Source organism: Heterocephalus glaber, unplaced genomic scaffold, assembly GCF_053883595.1.
Source record: "Heterocephalus glaber isolate CG9 unplaced genomic scaffold, H.glaber_assembly_v1.0 deba00001442, whole genome shotgun sequence".
NCBI classification, from domain to species: Eukaryota; Metazoa; Chordata; class Mammalia; order Rodentia; family Bathyergidae; genus Heterocephalus; species Heterocephalus glaber.
The window spans coordinates 41,455,310-41,480,339 of record NW_028258296.1 but is presented as its reverse complement, the minus strand read 5'-3'; the positions used below and the strand labels follow the sequence as shown (position 1 = coordinate 41,480,339).

At 33.2% G+C, this 25,030-nt stretch overlaps 1 long non-coding RNA gene across 2 annotated transcripts; it reads left to right on the top strand.

The window, feature by feature from the left end:
• The first annotated feature begins 7,622 nt into the window (after positions 1–7,622).
• Positions 7,623–22,277, top strand: LOC147827708 (uncharacterized). Of its 2 annotated transcripts, none has more exons than XR_015452019.1 (3): positions 7,623–7,834; positions 14,325–14,422; positions 16,864–22,277. It is a non-coding gene; the product is annotated as an uncharacterized LOC147827708 (long non-coding RNA). The 2 variants fall into 2 exon arrangements; XR_015452018.1 differs by having other exon boundaries at positions 7,623–7,838.
• Positions 22,278–25,030: the final 2,753 nt, after the last annotated feature.

The window sequence follows — 25,030 nt, the reverse complement described above, 5'->3', positions numbered from 1 at the left end:
GTTTAAATCAAATTAATCCCTAATTATGTTTTGCATTGTTTTGTTCAGTTTTTCTGCTAGTATAACAAAATACCACAGATTGGGTAATCTATGAATAAAGAAGTTTATTGAGCACATCTTTCTAGAGGGAAGTTCACAGCCAAGGTGTCTCTGGTTTGGGCCTTCTTGTGTTGTGACATAAAAGAAGGGCAGGTAAGGGCACATGAGACCGAGATGGTAAAAACTAAGCCACTCTTGCCATAATGACATAAATCCATTCATGAGGGAAACACCTCCATGACTTAATTACCCCTTAATATTGTTATGATGACAATTAATGTTCATTCTATTTTAGAGGAAACATTCAAGCCATAGCACCTGTGTATCAGAATGGAATAGAAGAAATCCGGGTGCTTTCTGGGTAGGGGAGAAGAGATAGTGGCACAAATCCCATGCAGACCAGAATTATGCCCCTGAGGTTAGTTTGTGTAGAGACTCATTAACAGTGGATCAGCCTCTGAAGATCCTAAGTGATGTGCTTCCAGATGGGGTTAGAAAAACAGATCGTGGCTGTGGAAACAGTAGAAGACATCACTAGGGTAAGTTAGAATTAAGCAAAAGAAAATGACAGATGATTCTCTCCATCAGCAAGACCATTCTTCAGGTGGTTTTAGCTATACTTGGGAATATAGAATGGATTGGTTTTAACGTGGGGCAAAAGAAAAAGAGGCAAGCCGTAATTTCTAGAAAAGAATCAGAGAAACACTGATTTATGGTTACCATTGAAATATGAGGAAAATGTAGCTTGGAATTTAAAGAGTGTCCCTGAATTTTATTATGAATCCATTTCAGGATAGCTATTAAATTTCTTCTTTCATGTTAACTACCATTGATTTTTGAGAATATTCTGTCCATTTTCATGTTATCCTAGAAACATTTGTATCATTTCAGAAGTAACTCTTTCTGTGGACAATACATGAATCTGGAGTACTTTACTAAAAGTGAATCAGTTAGTACTTTCCTGGAATATTTGTTGGGAGAATAAGAATCTCAAAGCAGACTGTTTTCACCTAGCTACAATGGCTACATTTACATGTGGAGATTGTTTTGCCATATTTTTCTCCATGTGAACTTGTCCACAATAAAAAGAACAATAACATTATGGAGAAGAAGTGTTACAATGACTAATTTTATGTGTCAAGTTGTCTGGGTAATCGAAGGCCCACATACCAGATAATTTTATTTCTGTGTATTTCTGTGAGGAAACTTCCAGAAGAGGTTAGCATCTGAATCTGTGAATTGAGTAAAACAGATTGCCCAGTTCAATATGAGCTTTGATATCATACAAACTATTAAAGCATAAATATAGGAAAATTAAATTTGCTCTCCCTGCTTGACTGATCCAGTTAGGATGTGAGTATTCTCCTGCATTCAGATTGAGACTTAAAACATCGATGAACTTGGTTTTCAAAACTCCACACTTACACTGGAACTGTGACACAAGCTTTTTGGCATCTCTGGTTTGTATACACCAGACAGTGGGAAATATCAGGCTCCATGATTGCATAAAGTAATTTGTATTATAAATCTCTGTCTGTCTGTCTAGCTATGGTTATTCTGGAGCACCTTTATTAATAAAAGTAATATAAAAGTAAGAAAAGAGTTAAATTTTTTTTTGAAATATGAGTTTTGGATTATGACAGTTCATATATTGCTTCTAAGTTTTCCGTTCTATACATGAACATTACTCAAATTCAGTGCCCCACACACCCTTTACAAGCACACATAAAAATATTCCAAAAATATTTTGGGTTTCTCAAATAAGGGGGGCCCTCACATTGATAAGTGCTTAATATAAACTAAAAATGACAAATACAGTCACGTGTCACTTAATGATGAGGCTATGTTCTGAGAAACATGTTCTTAGGCAAATACTTCATTATGTTAATACCATAGGGTATACTTCAATAAGCCTAGTAGAGATCATTACTAGACATGGACTTGATATAATCAGGAGATACAGAAAGTGTAAGATAGATGCTGCTGCCTGTGTAACATGACATACTGTTTTATGCTAACCTTTCTTTTTAACAAGTAGGAGTACACCTTAGAATAATGATAAAAAGTGTAGTGTATTAAATACATAAACCAGTAACATAGTGATTTATTATCATTATCAAGAATTATGTACCATACATAATTGTATGTGCCATACTTTCATACACCTGTCAGCATAATAAATCTACTTACACTATCATTATGGTCACATGAGTAATACATTGTGTTTCACTTCATGATGACTACAATGTCATTAGGTGATAGGAATTTTTAGATCCATTATTTTGTTATGGGAACACTTGTATATGCAGTTTGTCATTTACTGAAATATTGTTGACATGATTATATACGTATATGCATATTATTTACAGTAGATATTTTGAAAAACATTTATTTTATATGCATAAAATAAGCATATATACTTTTGAAAACAAAACAAGTAGCATTAGATCAAGTCAAATGTACATTTGAAAATGCAGTCAAATTTTTGCTTTGAAATTTAGTACAGTAAACAGTGAGGTAAGCGTATACGAAAGCAATTAAGATATATATTTGAAAAAGGGTAGTTATAATATCTGTTCAAGGTTTTCAACTTTTAAAATATGTATAATAACTTCATTTTGAGTTTAAAAGTATGATACCCCTCATAAAAAAGGAAGAGGAAACAAGAATTTCCTCATTTCTAATTTGTGATTGCATCTGTTTCTGAAATCTGGATAGATTTATTTTTATAGGTCTTATGAGGCTTTTTAACAATCTATTTTTCTTTAGAATTTGTTTCTATTATTATCATACCCCCACATCCTCTAGAATACAGAAAATATACACAGGCTGTGACGAGAATTAAGATGTCCAATTTGGTTAGGAAGCAGCATTTTGAATAAATAGGAAAGGAATTTCCAGATAAGGGCATGACTGAGATTGCTTTGTTTTATATGGTGCCAACAACAAGGAATGAGGAATATTCTTTATAATCATGCAGGATTTCTGCCCTGAGAAATCACTAGGGACCTAATAGAGCATCAAAATTGTAGCAAATATTCTTCAATGACTTCTTAAAGTACTAAAGTTAAAATTTGGAATTTCCTAATTATGACATGCGTATGAAGAATGATCTTTTTTAAAATATTTTTTAAATTTACATATTAATTGGTACATTTTAGGTATACAATACATTTACATTTATCATTGGGTGTTTGTACCTGAACATGATGTACCTTGGTTCTTATTTTTTCCCCCATTACCTATGCGCCCTTCACCCCCTCTACCCTTCCCTATTTACATAGACTTTGTTTCCATTTTTTTTCTTTCTCATAATTTTTCTTTTCCCTTCTTCCCTTTCCCCTTCCCCTCCCACCAGAGCAATGATCTTTACACTCAAGAAATGATGGTGGGAAAGAATACATGTACATTTAGGTTTTGTTTGTTTCTACTAAAATAAACACCACTTAATGTGATCAATAAATTTAAGCACAATGCAAACACAAATGAATAATAGTCTCATGTCTCAAGAACAAAAGATTGAACTTTAATTATGGGTATTCCACTAGTAATTAATTTGTCATTGTTATAAGTTATAAATCACCAAAATAAGCCATAAAGCCATGCTGAGTAAACTAGAAATTTATTACACTTTAAAGGGAAATGTGAATACAAGATTTGTCAACAATGCATCTATACACATAGTTCGTTATTCGTTCAGTTGTTTATATACTTTCCAAATATTTACTGAGTCGCTAGGGTGTGCCATGGCCACTCTTCCTTTTTAAAAAACATTTATTTAGTACCAGAGAGGATTGAACTCAGGACTTTGTGTTTGTCAAGCAGATATGGTGCCACTGAGCTACATCCCTGGCCCCACTGTTCCTTTTTTATTAGCACATATTAATTGTACAGAAATTGGATTTCATTGTGGCATTTTCATGCATGCATATAATATACTATGATCATATCTACCCTCCAACCATGACTATATTATTTGTTAGCACATAAGACAATGTATGTGTTTGTGTACATACAGGAACTCCACCTGTGTGTCTTTGTGACATCCTATGGCTGCTAGAAAGTTTGCCTGTCATGTGTCTTGTGAGAGAACAACTCTGCAAGATAGATCTTATGTTCTGGTTTCATTTTATGCTGTAAACAGTGTAGAACACAAGCATAAATATCATGATGCTTCTACCACGCATAGATGTGTTTGGAAATGATCTCAAAATTCTGAAATTTCTCCATAAAAATGCTAATAAATATATCAGTGTTTTTTGTTCAATGTGAGATTTAGGAATGCAGATTATAGGGAATCTTTCATCACCCATAATTATTGACTCTTCAGTTCTGAAGGACCTGTACCCTTCTTTGGATCCTTATTTCTAATTTTAATAGATTTAAATTTCAATATTTTAAATGGCAAATTCTCTTGCTCTATCTGAAAATATTAATACAACTGGGTTTCATTTGTGAGTTCTTATCATACTCCAGATTCTGTTCTGAAACCTTGAGGCTGTCAAAAACCTATGAGGCAGGTACTTTAATATGCATTTTACAGAAAAAGACAAATGACACTGATAGGATGAAAAACTTTCCTAAATGCAGTAGCTAAGATATTTTGGCAGACTCCAAACTCCATTAAGTTTTATGACCCTGTTATCATGCTGTCTTCTTTGGAGATTTTGTGGTATTTGAGGTACTGATAGATGTTTGCCTAAGAAAGAAATACCCAAATCCTGCCAGATTCACTACTCACCAATCAAGGTCTCAAGGGGCATGGTTATAACTGTGATTAGTAATAAAAGAAGCAGATAGTAACAGAAGAAGAATCCCTTGATTATTAAACATGCTTTGTTTTAATAACCCACTAAAGAATTCTTAATAAACTAGGGTAGAGTGTTGTGTATAAACTCTAAGTAATAGTAATACATATTATCCAATAATAGATGCTTACTTTGCCAAGCATGATGCTCAGGCAAAATTTAGCATTATGATTATCATACAGATGATCTTTCCTATAACTTCATTATTATCCCCATTTTACAAATGTGTGAGGAACAGATTTGTAATCATTTATACTTGATATAGTTAAATGATAGTTTTGTGCTCTCCTGGATTCCAGGTAAAGGGTATTTTACCTCTGTGCATACTTCCTTGTGGAAAGAGGTACAGAATATAAAATGGCCTGAGCTTCTTTATTAACTCACTTTTGGCCACTCGATCACTTGAATCAGATATGGTTATTATTTGAATTATGTTTTTCTTGTTTCAAAGAGAGTTCTGTTTGAGCAAATTTATAGGGAAGGAACAAAGTCCTCCTCACCCTACACCTATTAGAAAAATTAAGTCATGCCTATGTTTATTGCACATCTGATTTTAATGAAACACTTTTAAAATGAAAACTTTCTATGTTTGTATCTTTATTACTTAAGTGATGATTCTTTTAGTTGCATGAGCTGCACTCCAAAATCTATGCATTAGAATTTGAAAGGAGACCATTATTTTTGAATTGTAAGATGTTTTTCAGGAATAAATTATAGTAATGGTTACAAATCTGCTTACTATAGGATATTAAATGAATTATAACAATTTTGTTCCAGAAACTAAGTAATCCATGTTGAATATCTCTTAAGAATTGACCCATGGTATCCTTTCTCTTTATAATGTCTACTTACTCTTCTTTACTACCTGTTTGTTACAAAGAATAAGGCCAGATTTAAGATGACTCTCTCAAATTAATTCCATTTGCAAAAACATTTCCTACTGATCAGAACAATATTGGAAGAAATTGTATCAAAGTGGGGATATAATTTTAAAATACTATAGATTTAGACACTGAAACTCTCTTTATATGACATTATCTTCTTATCCAATTCTATAGGCAACCAAATTGAAATTGTCCGTTATCAGCTAGATGAAGAATGTTAAAGAATTGTAAACATGGCCAAGTCTCAGAAACTTTTCAACTGCTTCTGAAAATAGAACCTCATGGCCATCTAGGTGATTTGTGAGTCTGTGGGACAGAGTTGAATCCTAATAATTTCAAATATCAATTGAGGGATACTATGCACTTCTGCTATGCACTAATAACCTAAACATTATTTTGACTAGCCATAGTAACAAGAATACCACAGATTTTTAAGGTGAGATTTTGCTTTTGGTCTACCTGTAGGGATTTGAACCAAACACTAAAACTTTTTGTTGTCATGTAGATAAAATTAGAGAGACATTGAAGAGTAGTTGCCTGATATTTGTTTCAGGACTAACATTTTCGTTTCATAATTTGCTATTTCTAATTAAGTCTTTTAGGGAATAATTACCACTAGCCTTCTTTTCATTTTGGTTGTCTTTCATTTATGAAGAAAGTTTTCAAAATAATAGTATACTTAGGTAAATATACAGAACTGAGATGTTACACTTGATGCATTCTCATCAAACTAAAATATACTCTTACAAACAGCTGTGGAACAAAAGAAGGAATATTGCCAGGAATGTACATGCCTGCTTTGTGCTCTGTTTCAACCACTAGAACTGCAGAGTAACTGCTATTCTGACTTCAGGAAAAAACTTCTATAAATATCATTGGATTTTCTAATATTCAAAAATAAAATAAAAAAATATGATCGGAAGCATATTGAATCTATAGGCTAATTAAAAAGATATTATGGATGTCTTAACATCATTGAATCTTTCAACCCATGAATCTGATAAATCTTTTCATATAATTAAAATTTCATTAATTTCTCCCAGCCATGCTTTATAATTTTTATTATATTGGTCTTGCATATATTGTCATTGTTATACTAAATCATTGTACATTTTGACACTACTATAAATGGAATTTTAAGATTTCAATTCCAATTGCTCAGTCAATTTCAATAGATAAAAATAGTTATTTTTAGTGGAAATAAGTGGTTTTATTCTGTTTTAACCACATTGTGCTTTTAAATCATAATCAGCAGATAAAGTTGACTATTTTAAAGTATGTATAAAGTACAGTAGCAGTACAAATATAACCTTTAAATAAATTTATGTTTTGGTTTAATTTTCACTTATTTTATAACTGATTATTTCTATTTTAATTATACATATCTATGAAGTACAGTATGACAATTTGGTACATGTGCACAATGTATAACGGTCAAGTCAGAGGAGTTAGTGTTTTATCTCATTTTAAAACTTTTTGATTAACAACAGTTCTATGTATTTATGAGGTATATTTGCTGCTTCAGTAAATGTGTATCAATACAAAGAAATGATAAAGATATGATTAATTAACTATATTAATCAGTACACAACTGAATTTTTAAATTGACATTGTATCTTACAACTTTACTAAAGCTTTGTATTATTGTGGTACTGTAGATTCCCTGGGGTTATCTACTTGTATGATAATATTGTCTTCAATAAGTAGGAGTACTACTTTTATTTCAAACTATATTATTTTGTTCCCCGTTTTCTTTCTTGAACTCCCTGTAAATTGTTGAGCAGGAAGATCAGACATTCTTAACTTGCTCTGAATCTTACAGGAAAATAATTCAGCTATTTCCTAATAAGTAGGAGGCTAGCTGTCATAGTATATCAAGTTGTCACCAGCAGTGCAAAATGGAACTTTAAAAATTAGAATTTTTTTCTTGTAGAGATAAGCAACATCTAAATGCCTTCCTGCTGAACACATAACCAACACACCCTCCTCTCCTCATTGGCAAAGCAATGACAGAATATGATGTTGGCCTCAGGTGGCTGGAACCCAGTTTTCTTTTCACAAGACAGGGGAGAATGAGCTGAGAAGATGGCTGGAAGCTATAAAGTAGGTATGGAGAGTTGCATTATCTCCTTGTGTTCCCCTCCGCTCTGTTCATTACTATAAAATATTATCACAAACTGGTACATGGGGAGATGGTGATTTGAGGCCAAAAAGCCCCTCCATCTCCTTGGAGCTAGCTTTGAATAAGTCTTTTTTCCTTTTAACCAAAAATAAATAGCTTCCTTTAATTTGGTCAGTGGCAATCAAAAGACAATATGAACCTAAGTGGCTAGTCAAAAAGCTGAGGAAATTTTCTCTTGTTTATTAGTTTGCTGATTTAAAAAAAATCATTCCTAGCTGCTTGATTTTGTTGAATGCTTTTAATATGAATTTATTCATTTTGATGTTTGCTAATATGATGATTTGTACTTATTTATGAATTTTGAAACAATCTTGTTATCTGGTAAATTTTATTTTCTAGTTTAATGTGTTAATGCCAAGGAATTTTTAAGGAATTTTCTGTGTTCATAGAGTCTATTATTGCACAGTTTTATTTTCTTGTAATATCTTTCATTTTATTTCAAGATAAAATGATTAAAAGATGTTGAAAGTATTATCTAGACTTCTATTTTCTAGAAGAATCTATGTAGAATTGTTTCATTTCTTTATAAATTTTTTAAAATACACTAGAGAAAAGATCTGGTGATCTTTTTGAGACAACTTTAATGAAAAATGCAATTGAATTATTCACTTGCTCTAATAGATATTAAATTATGCAGATTTTCTATTTCTTTTCATTGATCTTTGGTAGATTTTTAATTTCAAATGATTTTCCACTTAACTTTTCAAATTTACCACCATAAATTATTCGTAATATTCCTCTGTTATCATTTTTAAATATCCATATGAACTATGAAGTTGTCTCTATCCTTCCTGATATTGTCTATAGATATTTCCCTTATTTTCCTTGCTTATTGTTTTCTTTCTTTCTTTTTGGCTCATAGATTTACTTTCCCCATTTAGAAAAGCTATGAAAAGATCTTTTCCAGGCCTTCATGGTAAGAACCTGGTGAAGTTCCTAAAGATAAAGCCCACAAAAGTGTGGGGAGCCCAAGCCTCCAAACCCGAAAGATTCTTACTCTTCCACTAGTCCACAATCATCCAACAACAATTTAGGAAAATTATAATTTATGTATTCTAGCATTTACACTCCAGTGAAGCAAATTGTGGCTACACCTATGGACTTACCTGTGTTTACAGATTTTAGAGCAGTAGTTAGCCATGCATCTCAGCTCTCTGATGAACCCAAGAACAGTCTCTGAATTTTGCTTTTCAGCTCTTTTTCTCTTAACAGTGGAAGTGGTGAACTCTAAGCTGTTTATATGCCAGCGATGAAACCATATACTAATTTATGTATTTAATATTTGCTTTTTATCATTACTATTGAATTTCTTTTCTTCCTTTGTTTGAGGTTAGGGTTGTTATCAGGACTTAAACTCAGGGCCTTTGCACTGAGCTATATTCCCAGATATAGCTTTTAAAAAGTTTTTAGTTTAAACTTTTTAATTTTTTTTTCAAATTTTGAGTCAGAGTCTCACAAAGTCACTAATTTTTTGAGGCTGGGCTTGACATTATGATCCTCCTGCCTCACCCTCCCTGAGTGATGGAATTGTAGCCATGAAATGCCATTCCAGACTACTAGTGAATTATTAGTTACACCATTTAAACACTTTTCTTTAATGATTGCCATGTCCATTTTTAACTTGTCCCAATTAGTAGAGTATACTTTCTATTACCCATCAAATACTTTCTTTTTATTCTCATGTATTTTACTTCTACATAGTTAAAAACATATTATTGTCATATGATTATGTTTCAAATATAATGAAATCAAATATTTTGTATGTACGTATTTATCGTTGTGTAGTATGGGAATACCTTGGTATTCAACTGGTTTGAAACTCATAGAATTTGGTACTCCAAGCATTTTGACTGACACAAAAAATTTGTCCCAGTACTTATTCTTTTTTTAGTGGTCAACATGTCACAAGCTAGAAATTGGTGTTGATTGTTTCCTGACTTGCCTCTCTTTCCAACCAAAACAATTTGTTTGATACTTCTCGTTCTTGATACTCTTCATGGCTCCCTGAACCAATTATTGAAGAGTTCTGAGGAACTACTATATCTTTTTTAATGTCAAAATATTCATCTACATATTTTTTGCCTCAAAAACACTCTGCAATAATTTTATATTAATATGCAATGCCGGTAAATTAAGTACTTTTTCTATTTTTCTGAACAATAACTATTTTGCCTTCATTTCTGAAGGATTTAATTTTTGGATATATACTTTGAAAAGTTTATATTTCAATACATAAGACATCTTTTCAGTATTTTATACTACATTGCAATGCTTCCTAGTTTTTAGTGAGATGTGATGATGTTAATTTTGCTTGTTTGTAACCTTTTTTAACCATTCAATTCTTTATTTTTTGGGGGGGGTTAGTGTATTTATGCTATTCTTTTTGTTTGTTCGTTTTGATTGCTGTGGTTTCCAGAATAGAGAGAAAGAGAGAGAGAGAGAGCAAAAGAGAGTTTATTTCCTTATAATTAATATTAGATAGTTCTCAGCCACTGTCTACTTAAATAATTCTTTAAACTCTTATTTCTTCTTTTACTGTATCTCCCACTATATGTATTTTAGATTATTTCATGTCATATCATAGATAACAAACAGTTTCTGTTTCTTTTTGACTCTCTCTTGTTCTCTGTATGCACTCATTTATAGTTTTCATTGAATTATTTTCTAACCTATTTGATGTTTTCTTTGTTGTATTTTGTATAAAGTTCATTCAAGGAACTTTTGTCTCAAATAGTGTGTGTGTGTGTGTGTGTGTGTGTGTGTGTGTGTGTATTTCTTTTTGGACGTTTTGATTTCATCTTTTTTCATAGTTTTTATTGTATCTCTCTATTGAAATTCTTCACTCTTCATGTACATTACTTGCCTTTCCTAAAGGAACTTTAACCAAATTTATTATATTATTTCAAGGTATCTCTGATAGGTTCAACTTCTGGTATGCTCCTCTTTCTATGAATGTTCTTTTTCTTGACAGTGGGTCACTTTGTTGTTCTATTATTTTGTGTACCTCCATTTTTCCATCAAGTCCTACATGTTGAGTATAACAGAGTATTGAAAACATAGATAAATAGTATTTAGGCCCAGAAGTGGTCCTTGCCTTTACTTTTGTTGGTACATTTTGTAGAGATCAAAGCCAATCTAATAAGTAGTTGAGTTGGATTTCATTTTTGCTGTTACTATATCTACCAATGATGGACTTGGGCTTGGGCTACCTTGAGTATCCTATGAGTTCTGGAGTCTTAGAGGGTTTTGCTTAGTTTATCTCTCCCATGTTCCACTATTAACTTTTGGCATGCTGTTATGGTTTACATCTAGAATGTCCCCCAGAAGTTGTATGTATTAAGTGAGGATTTTGAATGGTCACTGGATCATGGAGGAATATGCTCAAGAAATCATTTATTGATGAGCTTATAGCTAAAAGTGTTGTTGGGAGGCAGGCACTATTTCAAAGAAATATGTCATTAGAGGAATGTTTTGGAAAGGATATCTCTTTCATTGGCTCCTTCCTGCTCTCTTTGTTTCCAGGGTGCCATTTGATGAGCTGCTTTCTACTTCCATGCCCTTCCAACATTATGTTTCTCCCTTTAAACCAACTGACCATGAAATGAATCCCTTGAATCATAAACCAAATTAAACATCTTCTTCTTTAAGCTGTGGGTGTCCGTGGGTCTCAGGTATTGAGGCTCATCAATGAGCAAGCTGACTAATACAGAAAACTGGTACCAGAGAGTTTGGGACTTTTTCTGGGCTACACCTCCCCATGTAGTTCAGAAGCATTCGGAGCTGGTTTTAAGGAGGAATTTGAAAAGGTCTAGAAATGTACGCTGAAAAAACCCTTGAATGTTGGGAACAGTGCCTGATGAGCAATAATGCTCAGAGTTTGGAGACTAACTGCTGAGAAGAATGAGAACAGCACAGGCCGGATTCAGGAAGTTTCTGCTGGGAATGGGAATTCAATTGGAAATTGGATTAGAGGGAATGTGTGTTATACTCTTGCAGAAAATCTGTTTGCATTTGGCCTTTGACTTTGCAGGAGACTGGGATTAAGGGGAATGAACTAATTGATTTGGTGATTGAAATTATGAAGCAGATTTATGATGACATTGGGGGTCAAAAGTAGAGCAGAAAAGTACAAAAAGCTTAAATTTGACCCAGAATGAACCAGGTGTAGTGTTTGGGTCCAAGGAGTTCCTATGATATGTCTGCTGAAATGATTAACACCATCAAAAAAGGAACCAATTACTTTGAACAGGAACAAAAATAATGATGCCTTGAGGGCATTTTAGGAATCAATAAGATTCATTCCCAGGTTTAAAGGTGCAAAAGTATAACCCTTTCAGTAGAGAAAAAAGTTACTGGAACTTCTGCTTAAGGAGGGCTGCCTAAGGAATTGGTTCCCTGGGATTCATTTGACCATGCCTGGCCATCCAGGAGCTTAGTTTCTGCTGCAATCATGGCCCAAGGTGGCCTGGCTATTCCCCGCACTGATGACAGAACTTAGTCTCATCCAAGTGATGCTGGTTTTTCAAGTATGTAGAATGCAAGTTATGGAGTCATGGAAGTTTCCACCAAGATTTCAGAAGATGGGCTTGGAAGGAAGGCAAAGGTATAAAAAAGTCAGTCCCTGCCAAGAACTCATAAGAGGCCAGTGCATGAACATATGAGAATGAAGTCAAAGGTGCGGTGGTGGAAACTCCTGGAAGTTGAAGATGAGATGAACATAGATTATCTGCTGAGGAAAGCTGCAGGCACTGAACACAGTCAGACCAAGACAGAGTCCATGTAGGGTGCTACTGACAAGGGCAAAGGAGTGAGGCTTCCCAACCCTTTTGGAGCTCACACAACACTACAACCTGCCCTTAGAGTTAGACATGGAGCTACAGGACTTAATGTTTCCCTGTAGGGTTTCAATCTTATTCTGATCTTATTGCTTCCTAGTCCTCACTTCTCTTTTGAAATGAAAATATTTACCCTTTGCCTTTCTGTGTCGGAAGTAGTTAACTTTCTTTTTGACTTTTAAAGGGGCTACAGCTGAAGAGTTTGCATAGATATTCAGAAGACTTTGGACTTGATTCTTACAGCACTTCTAAAACTGTTAAGTTTTTGATGACTCTTAAAAATGAATTACATACATTTTACCTAATTAAGTGGATGTGAGACTTTTAAGGGCCCAGTAGAATGTTATAGTTTACATCTAAAATGTCCCGCAAAATCTCATGTATTGAGAAGTGGAGATTTTTGAGTGTCTGGATCATGGGAATATTATGTTTGTCAGTAGTTTGATCTAATGATGAATTCATAGCTAAATGTACTGATAGAAATGGATCTTGGTGGGAAGAGATGAGCCACTGGGGGTGTGTTTTTGAAGAGTATATCTCCTTTCTTGGCTCCTTCCTTCTCTTTCTGCTTTCTGGCTACCATGGGATGAGTAACTTTCCTCTTTTGTACTCTTCCAAAGTGACCTTTCTGTTTTAGAGCCAGTTGACTTTGGACTAAATCTCCTACATTAAACCTCTCCTTCTTTAAACTCTCTGCTAGTGTTCTCAGTGTTGTCCCTTGTGTCTAGATGTCCCTCCAAAGCCTCATGCAGTCATAGGTGGGGCTTTTCAGAACTGTCTTGATCTAGGGTGTGTGATGCTGGGATTAAGGGCATGTGATTACTAAATTAGTCCATGGATTGGTTTGGAATAGTTCTGGATGTGGATTATGGGAAACACAATCTGAGTGTAGCTGGCACTGTCCAAAGGGCTGGTAGCTTGTAAGGGGTAAAAGGAAGAGATAGGTAGCTTCTGCTGCTTCTCTTTGCTGCTTTTCTGCCTTTTGCCTACCATGAACTGTTTCTCCACTGAGATGCCTCTTTGTCATTCCACCCTGCTTTGGAGCTAGCCTATTATGGAGTGTAACCTCTACAAACTGAGCTGAAATAAACCTTTCCTCCTTAAATTGTGGATGTAAGGTATTTTGTCTCAGAAATAAGAAAAGTAACTAAGATACAGAACAATGAGGAAGCTGACTCAAACACAGTTCTTTCACATAGGATGGGAAGAGTCCTCTACACCTCTCCTCTATACCTAGATCCCTCTTTGGTAGTCTATTGATACTTCTTGTTACTCTGTGGAAAGTTCATGGTCAGGATGGATATTGAGAGGTGATCTTCTTTCTCTAATCTTAATTTCAGAGTGGGATTTTTCATTATTCCTATGAACCAGTGGCAGGTGGGATTTGTACTATATGTGGTATAAGCCTGGGTCATGTTTCTTTCCCAGAAGTCTCCAACATTTCCTTTACATAGATAGAAGGTCCTTTTCTCATGTGTTTCCTGCCTTTCCAATGGAAGCAGACGCTTTTTCTTCTGCTTTTCCTAGAAGCAGCTACTTTTCCAGCAGATGACTTTTATTTCTTTTACTTTTGCAGCAACCGTGTCCTTTGCTTGAGGCTAGAAGAAGGGCTTCTTTTCACTTGCCTCCTGCCAAATGGCTATTGCTTCATATGCAAAAAGCTTCTATGCACTGGTGAGTGGAGCTTTTTCATGTCATTTCCCTGGGCACAGTCTCTCGCTGACCATCCAGTGGAGGCCAGTGAAGAAGAGTTGGTGATTACATGTGGAGTCCTTTCGTATCCAGGATTCCCAAACATTCTTGAATTCAAAGCATCATTTCTCAAGGAACTAATATGCTGGCCTGGAATAGTCTTTACTAATTCAGTAAAATTTCAGTTGTTCTTTTCTTACTGTGTTTATGACTGTATCCTACTAAAGGGTAAAACAACTCATGCATTCAGATGGTTTAGTTATTTGCCCTCAATAAATCACTTCATTTGGTTACCTTGTTACCTCAGATTGCTTAGATTATCTAGCCCTTCATTGGCATTAGGGTGGGAACAATAGTCACTTGCTATTTTTTACATTTTAAACCATTTATATCTATAGAACAAATTTGGAATTAAAGTTAATATCTAATTTTAATAAAGGAATATTAAACAAATTTTAAATTATAATCTATAGTTTTAATACCTTCTTTATAAATTATAATGATTTCAAGTAAAATATTAACTGGATTTAATTCTAAAATATTGTTATTCAACATTTAATAAACAATATTATCGTATGTTAGAATTTAAAAAATGTAATTAGAAATTTTTTTGAATAATAATAGATGGTAAGATGACTAGAATTAATTTTGATAATATACAAATTCCTTTTGTGTGTATTTACCTGAGCTTAAATGAAGATTTGTGATGAGAAATAATTTTTCTATAATAACTTCTGTTTTTCTTCATAAGACATTGTTATTTGTAATGCTCATGTAATTATATGCCAGTGTAACTCAAGTATGTAATGACATTTCTGTTTGAAAGCATTTAAATAACTCAGGAAATTGCTTTACTGTTCTGTTTCCTGACTTAAAACCCATTTTTGCCATGTTCATTTTATTACACAATCTGTCTCAACTCATCCAGGCAAAATATATTCCACAAAGTATAATGTGCACTGAATGTTTTATGGGTTGATAGCCATATAATTGTATCCACTCTTGCATTTATATTTGTACATAGACATTTAGCATATTATATATAAACAGTTATGTTTATAAGTGTGCATGCAAGTAATGTTTGAATAAGAATTTACATATATTTTCCATTTTTAGTTGTTTCAGTTGACTTTAAAATCAGATAGTCTATGAACTATTATTAACTTTATGGACTATAAAAGATTCATTAAGTAAAGAAGGATGGTAGAATAATAAGTCAATCAAGCTGTAATGTGTAATTAGTTCGATTAGGAAGTTTAAAAAAATTCAAACTCTTTGCCTCCATTAATGTATTGATGTTATTTTTCAGTGTGTAACATAAGTCTATTTTCTACTGAGTGCAGAGAATTAATGTAATTCTAGGGGACAACATAAATTTACATTTGTAGATTAGAGAAATTATTTTTACACAGGGTTAAGGTAACCACTAAAACTAAATGAAAACAGGTAAGACAGCAGGTAAATATTCCTTAAATCCTGTCCTTGTTGATCACAATTGTCAATGGCAGGGATTTGGGCTTCATTCCATGAGAAGGGTCTTACTCTGTCATATTTTATTGTAAAACCATTTTTGAGAAGTGTTCTGATCCTTCTGGCTAAAGTGAGCATGGGCATCACAATTTTATATTATTTGTCTTTTCCTATTCACGAGACTATATAAATAGTTTGAGAACAATTTCTAAAGGACATGGACCCAGACTCAAATAAACATAGAAGTTACAAGACAAAGGGTAAGTGAAAAAGGTGGAAATAGCATATTACCAACAATACTACATACATAAGCATTGGCAGGAGTGCATATTTTGCCTATATATATATATATATATATATTTTTTTTTTTTTTTTTTTTTTTTTTCTTTTTGGTACTGGGGCTCAAACTCAGGACCTTGTGCTTGCGAGGCAGGTGGCATGACTGAGCTAAATCCCCGGCCCTCTTCCATATATTTTGAGTAAAATTTTGATAATTGAATCATGAAAGCTCAACTTTAACCATAATATTTTAATAAGGTACAATTTTGAATTAAACACCGTATTTTGGAGCAACTGATTTTTAAAATTGTTAACTATTCTGATCTTCTGACATTGTAATGGTAACAAGTATATTTTTCTTTTGTATATTTGATGCACTTAAATTAATGGACATTTAAAAAAATTTCTGAGTTAGAGGCGAGTTTTTTTTCCTCACTTTCTGTTTTCTTCCCCCATGTACAAGAAGCTGACCTCAAACTCAGTTGGTGGACTATCATACCTTGTCTTCTCAATTCTACCTTGTTTCCATTTTGCTCTTTACCTTCTGGTATATTTAACTTTTCAGAGGAATCAAGAAGTGTGAAGATGATGTTAAACTCTGTCTTTAGCTAGTGTTCATACAATTAAAAAGTTATTTGGCCACTCTAGGTTTAATTTTTTTTTTTTATCTCTAGGACCACCTCTCAAAAGACCCATCCAATGATTATGGAAATGAGAAATCAGCTGAGACTCAGTTCAGATACATCTCAAGATCAGATACATAAAATCTGTTTGGGAATTTGAAATGGAAAGAGGAACCAGCAGACATGAAATCTAGGGTTCTGCAAAGTATTCACCTTGCCTGCAAGAGAATATTTATCACAAAGGAAGGAGGGGAAGCTGGACAGAAAAGAGAATTTAGGTAGTTCTGAGACCAATTGGACAAATTATTCTAGAATGCTCCCATTTCAATTTACTTTGGTTTCACGAAAATACAGATAAAATGGATTTTTTGTACACTAAGAATGATCAGCTTCAGCCAGATCCATTTTGAGGCTCTTGAGTGTGTGTGCACAGAAAAAGAATGGAGCATTGTCCCTTTTCTCTGATCTGACAATCCACCAGGACACTTGTGCCTTGTGTGGCCTGATGGATGTGTAAGAATACACGACTTCTCATTGACATGGGACTCCATGGCATGATAAAGCTCCCTGGAGTGCAGAAGAGACCAACAAGAAGCCCTTAAGGGGACAGAGAAGCTGGGCCCAATAATAATTACAGCTTAACTTCAAGAATGGGGGCCTAGAGGGCACCCTGTGTGGTCTGAAGCCATGCACATGGGAGCTTGGAGCCATCATAACTTGGGTATAAGGGTTAATTAATCTGACCTAATTCGAACCTGTAGGCTAAGGAACATACTTTTTTTGTTTTATATATCTCAACTTCATTGCCTATTCTCAAGGCAAAACCATTTTGTGGCCTTTAAAAGAGTAAACACTTGTCCTACTACATTAAGGAAAATCCTGTTAATATTCCTACATTAATTACAGCTAATGGTAGGCTATATATATATATATATATATATATATATATATATATATATATAAAACTTCTAGTGAAATTCTTCTAAATATTTTAGGACTTACATGTGATAGGAGATGAGGGTACTAGCATAATAGGTACTAAATAAAGGTATGCTCAAATAGCAGGACTCATATAACCAAACTCTTGCAAACTGTTGAATAAGATTTATTTTGCCAATTTCAATTTAAAAATACTAAAATAATATAATTTAAAATTGAACAAAGGAAAAGGGAAGATAATATTTTATTATGTTTTTATTAAGTTTAAATTAAGGATAGGTGAGTTACTGTTAGAATGCAGATAGCTTTAGATAACAGATTAAAGGGTGTTCCAAAGACCAGTATCTTCAGATAAGGACACAGAAAACAATAGAATTTGCAAGTTCTTTCAGCAATATAGAGGTAGGAAGACAAAGAAATGAGAAGAGAGGTATAACTATATTTTTCACAAAACAGGAAAAGGAAATAAATGAGGATAAATAATTTTTGCAAGTTTTGAAGGTAAATCAAAAGGCAGAAGGTGAAGATGATCACACACTGGCTTAACTTTCTGCTCAAGAAAATGAGTGGCTCCTACATACTAAAAACTGCAAATATGAAACACAAGTGTTTGACGAATGAGGAAATGCATGGGCTGAGGGGGGAGAGCTTTATAATTTTGATAAACTTTTCCATTCCTACTCATAGTGCAGTATCCTTTCAGTGGATGATGCCCCACACTGTTCATGAAATCTACTCTGTGGCCTACTGTGGCATCAAAATTACTCCCCTCTCATGTTTTCCACATATATTCCCTTAGAAGCATCCATAAAAAATTCTTATCATTTTAATGTAATTCTTTGTTTACAACTTCTGTTTTACTTTATGCTATTATGTTTTCAGCCATCTGCAAATATTGTTTTATCTGATTCTTAAGTAAATACATTTGTGTAATTTTCATTTATACTACATAGTACAATACAGAGTAAGTACTCATTTGCAAGCCTAGAAAATATATTAATTTTAGATATTTTAACATTAAGTTACTAGATATTTTCTTCATTGAGAAAAATGGAAAGCTTATCTTTTAGAAAGGATAATTTCTGAAGTATTGGATTTAAAAAACTAATATAAAACTTAAAGAGTATTAAGCAATGATTGACACATGACAAGAGACATTTGAGGACAAAGTGTTCTGAGGCTTATGTGTGACTGTGTCATGAGGCATAACAGGGTAAATAACCTAAATAATCCTTGCTTTATGAAACCTGAGCTAATATGGAAAATCCTTGAAGGAAGGAAATACCATTTGGAGAGAGAGAGGAAATGAAAAGAGAGAACAAAGTGTTCATGTAACTTTTACTTAGTTTTGATACAGTTACATAGTAAGACAATAAAATTGCTTGACTAAGGTCATTGACTTGATAAATGTTGATGTTGAGGCTCAGACCTGTGTTACCAAGGTCTGGAGACTGAATCCTTAACCTCTAACTTGCCCAGGGAATTATCTCAACTATAAAATGGAGATAACAGTACATATATGTCCAAGTTGTTATGAAAATTTAATCAGTTATTATATTTTAATCAATTAGAATAGATCGTGATCTACAACAATAATTATATATGCAAATTTTTAATATTTTCATTATTAATCAATATATGCAAATACTATATGGAAACACATGATAAATTTTTCATATTCTGATTCATGTAGACATTATAGTTTGAAGCTTTATAAAATCACTGTAAAAATGAGTGAAGCAAAGTTAATCCATGACCTGAATTTTAAACAGTATTAACTAATCAAAATCAACACATCTTGCCATAAAAAGATCTAATCATTAAGCCAAGTATAGATTTTAAGATCAAAGGGTAAAGCATTAAAAATGAAAGTAAATAGTTTTGGCATATTTTAGTTAAATAAAAGATCACAAATTACAATTTTTTTTTCTAAATGGCATTAAATTAGGCTTAGCTTCTTATTATTTAGGTTTGTTTTAAGGTGAACAACATAGTTTTACATCATGGGTCTATATAATCTTATCACATTCCCTAAAATAATATGTACTGATATTTCTTCTACATATTCATTTTTGTTAAACTTTTACCATTGCTTTAGAAATTAGTTTTTTCCTTTAAAAATATATCAATCTATATCAGTTGAAAACAAATCACTGAAAATTAAAACCTTTTAATTTAATCTATTTATCCATTTACATTTAAAATAGATTAGAGAAATAAATATAACATTAAAAGTTTTAAAAAATAGAAGATATCTAGGTGAAAGAGAACTAAAATATACCAGCGAAGGTGGTAAAGCATAATTAAATGCCATACCATCCTGTCACATGTTAACGTGAGATATATTGAGATTGACTACAAGGGGAAAATGAAAATATTTTACACCATGAGGGAGCCCTGCATTACATAGTTGAATCAAAATTGTGTAGGTGGTATTTGTGCATTCTTAAATATGTAAATTTTACATAAAGTAGCTAATTATAATGAAAATTGTGGGGGGTTGGAAGTAATTTAGATAAAACAAAACTGGAAGACTAGATAACTATTAAATGCATGGGAATGTAATACACTGTTTTGTTTGTATGTATTTGAAACTTTCCATAATGAAATGATCAGTAAATATGAGGCCAAAAAACTTAATTTCAAATTTTCTATTAGGTCAAAGTAGAGTCATTATTATTGTTTATAACCTTATTAGAATGTAACCAAAAAGCCAGAGGTATGTTTACTTAATATTGATGTCTTAAAGAAATTGTTCCCTTGAGCTCCCACATTAAAGGACATGGTGTGATTTATTTGACAATATTTTCAGTAAATAAAACAGTACATCTTTAACAGATGAATCTTTTTCCTCTCTAGTCAAACTGATGGCATAAATGCAATTGAGTAATAGGAGTTCTGAGGTTAAAAGAAATATTAAGCCACATTTTCTCCCAATTATTTAGCTTGAAAATTCCTCTAAATTTTTAAAAGATTTGCAAGTCTCAGCATCTTATTAAAATAACAAATTATTTTCAATACTGATGTACTCTGCTCTATTAACATGGAAACTGGTTCCAATTCAAATTCTTCAGACAATGTGGTAATTAAGCATAAGTGTCAACCTGATTGGATTAAGAGACTCTTGGAGAGATGACTGGGTCACAGAAGTGCTACATTCATGACTGGGTTAATCCACTTATGTTTATAGCTGAATGTACTGAAAACTATGAGCCAAATTAAATCTCCCCTCCTTTAAGTTGTGAGAGTTGGGTATTTTGTCCTAGCAACTGGAATGGTCACTATTAAATTAAATATACCTCTATAAAAAATAGAACAATATTTCATTCCTCTTTCTGTGGCATTGAGTTAACATGGAATCCAGGAAAGGAGTGCTACAAATGTTTTAAAAGACTCACTTAAACCCTAAAATACATAAATGCCCCTAACTTGTTCTACCATACCTTTCTGCCATGATATTTCTGCTTTGGAGTTGGGGCGATAATGGACTGAATCTTGCAAAACTGAACCAAATAAATCTTTTCTCCTTTAAGCTGTGTGTATTAAGTACTTTGGACATAGCAACAAAAAGCTGACATGTGGTCATTGATTATTTGCATATAAACTGGGCCATAGAGTATAGCAACTAATATTTTCTGGTAAGAATTTTGGGTGTGCTCATTTGAAGTAGCCTGATAAGTTTCTATTCATCTGCTTTGAAAGAAATGAAAAGAGATCATTACATTCTTTTTTCTTTTTGGTAGTGGGGATTGAACTCGGGACCTTGCACTTGCAAGGCAAGCGGCGGAACCACTGAGCTAAATCCCCAGCCCATGATCACTGCAATTCTTAAGTGAATTAAATTGCTGAACTGAGTTACATTCCACCATACCACTTGAGTGACTTTAAAGTAGTACAAAAAGAAAAACTTGAAAAGGAAAGTGAATCTGTCTTACTGTAGACCAGACCACCAGGTGGTGATGGCTAAATAATACAATAAATCCTAGAGTACATATTAAAGCTTTTATCCCTTTACTCTGAAATATTGTTAGAAAATTATTTCAGTAGCATTAATTTATGACACAATTCCCAAAATCCCTACAGTCTTGATCAATTTGCAAAGACATGTACTTATGATTGGATGTGCAGTGGGAGCTCCGGCCCCATCTGACAATAATTGCTCTAACCAGTGTTAAGATATTTACCTGAAACCTTCCAACCCACCTGCCACCTTACTGGGCTGTAAAGAAATTGTAATTGCCTATTAGAAAGATCTAAGTATGTTTGATATAGTCAGAAAAAGATCCTCCCTCATCACACACTTCACTCATTTGAACTTCTCATGCTCATCAGTTTCCTTGAATATATGTTCTATCATAAATGCTATTATCTGATTTTCTTTCTTTTTTTCACTTTTGCTTTCATTTTCTTAAAAAACTGATGGGACAAAGATTAGGGAAGTTCACTTTTACAATGTAAAATTAACTTCATTCTGTTAATTCCCTTGTGGTTTTCCTCAGGAATAATTTATTAAAGTTCATTTTCAATATGGTGATCTTTTGTCCTATTATATTTGTGCATTAGCAAAGCTTTCCTCATTTCATTGTTCTTGGATGAAACTATATTTTGATATAACTTTAGGCAATGTGTTGTGCATTCCTATGTTGTTACTTTTGCATTAAAGCACTAGATAATGTGTTTTAAAAGAGATTTTTGTATCATTTCTGGAAAAGAGATTGAGTTCAAAGATTTAGTATTAGAGTAGATTTGATTAAATCAGAAAATGATGAAAGATTATGTATAACAGATTTACTCTTCTGTGACCCTCAAATTTCCTATATTTAGCACAGCCATCTGCCAGCTGTACTAGGAGACACTGACAGGCCTCAGTTATCAATTCTGTGTGGAATGACTTTCAGAGACTCCATACCGGAGGTGAACCAAGTCACCAGGTTTTGATATCTACAAGGCTTAGGGCCCAGTGCTATTCTGAATATGTTCCCACCACTCAAAAATTATATGAAATCTTTGTCAGACTGGTAAGAATTCAAAGCTGACACTTCATGAGATTCTCTCACTGTTATAGTGCAATGTCCTACAAAAGCCTCATGCACTCACAGATGGAGATTGTGGAAGGTGATTGGATTCTTTCAGTGCTGTACTCATCAATGGATCCATCCACTGGTGAGTTCAGCAGCTGAGTATGCTATTGGCAGGTAGGGCCTGGCCAGAAGAGGTGGGTCACTGAAGGAGTAACCTGGAAGTGTATGTTTCCCTTCCTGGGTTCTTCCGTCTCTCTCTGCTTCCTGGCCACTATGATGTGAGCAGCTTTTCCTGCCCCTTTGCCCTGCTGCTTCTGCCTTGGAGCTGGCCAACCACACACTGTAACTGTGAGCCAATCTAAACTTCTCCTCCTTTAGATGAACCTCTCCTCCTGCGGGTCTTGAGTATTGTGTCTCTAAAATAAGAAAATGTTAGGGGTGGTGGGAGGGGAAGGTGAAAGGAAAGAAGGGAAAGGAAAAATTATGAGAAAAGAAAAAATGGAAACGAAGTCTATGTAAATAGGGAAGGGTGGAGGAGGTGAAGGGCGCACAGGTAATGGGGAAAAAATAAGAATCAAGATTCATCATGTACAGGTACAAGCACCCAATGATAAACACAAATGTATTGTATACCTAGAATGTACCAATAAAAGAATTTAAGGAAAAAGAATAAAGTAAGAAAATGACTAATACTTTCCTTAATATTGTTTTGGTCTAAAATGGAAAGCAGTAATCTATTAACTACTAAAGATCTACCCAAAATGATATAACAGTACAGAATTGTATATTTTATACCACATAACAACACACCTTGAATAATATATACTGGTTGTTTTCCATGCAACTATACTGTACTTCTTCCAAAGTCATATAATTTCTTTAAAAGTGTAATTTTCAGGGGTTTTTTTGTATAGTTATCTCTGTTTTATCTCTTAGATCATTCTTTACCTACTTACCTTACCTTCTTTAGGACTCATATCTCTTTTATAGTGTGATTTCCAGAATTAAGCACAACATTATTAATATTATAATGCACTTGTCTTTAATTCCTACACTTATTTTGAAATGTGTTTTCATACAATTAAGTACTATGTAAATAATGTTGTCTTTATCATTTGGTTGGCACAGGTACCTGCTTAGACAGATTAATATCTAAATAAGAGTGTAAAATCCCAAAAAATATGTTTAATGGAGAAATAAGAGTGAAAAGAACACAAGCTCCTCTGAAATGATTTTGCATTCTATGTAAACTGAAATGTATTGCAAAATTAAAATTTAAAATGATAATTCCTAGCATTAGTGAACATATGAATATGAACAAATATTCTTTTAGAAAATATCAGTGGCACAATTGGCACAATCAGTAAGAGCTAATTTTGACAGTCAGCATCCAAAACCTTAAAATATATATGCTAGGATCTTAAACGTCACACAGAGAAGCTAATCCTAAAATACTTATGGCAGAAGTGTGAAATATGTATCTACATATGTATTATTCTAATGTTGCTCATAGTATCAATATATTGGAAACCTCCAATTTTAGGTAATTATGAATCATGTATGAGATAATAGATTTTTAAAAAATAATGTTATGAAGAGCATAAAGTGCATTTTATTTAAAATATGTACTACATACCTTATTTAAACATGTGACATTTGATATCAATATTAATATAACACAATTATAGATAGATACTGTCATAATCACTTTATAAGAATCAATATGTGTATTTCTTTCACAGTCCCATTGGGTATATCAGTACTATCTTGGTTTTAGAGATGGGAAAATTGAGACACAAGGTTAAACAAGTTTTCAAGGTCACATTGTTTAAATGGCCAGGATTTGAATTCAGGCCATCTGGCTCCAGAGTCTACACTCTTAGCAACAACATGTACTTTCCTCACCAAAAATCAAATCAAAAAATAATAATTTGTGATCATGATTATGTAATTTGGCAAAGAAAACAGGTCTGCAAATGTATCAAGACAAAATTTTACTTTAAAACCAGCAGCTAATAAGACAGCCCTCCTTATCACTTTCATAGGTTTTTTGCAAAATATTTAAGTTGGAATTTTTTTTAAAAGAAAGAAAGAGAATGAAAAAAGAAAAAAATCTATTGATGGTATCATTTGCAATTAGATTAAAGAGTAGTAGCTTTACAGGGACCAACATTATTTCATAACAAAACATGGTATTGTAATTGTAAATTTAATTTCCATATAACAAAACAGTGTACAATGCTGAAAGCCTCCATAGT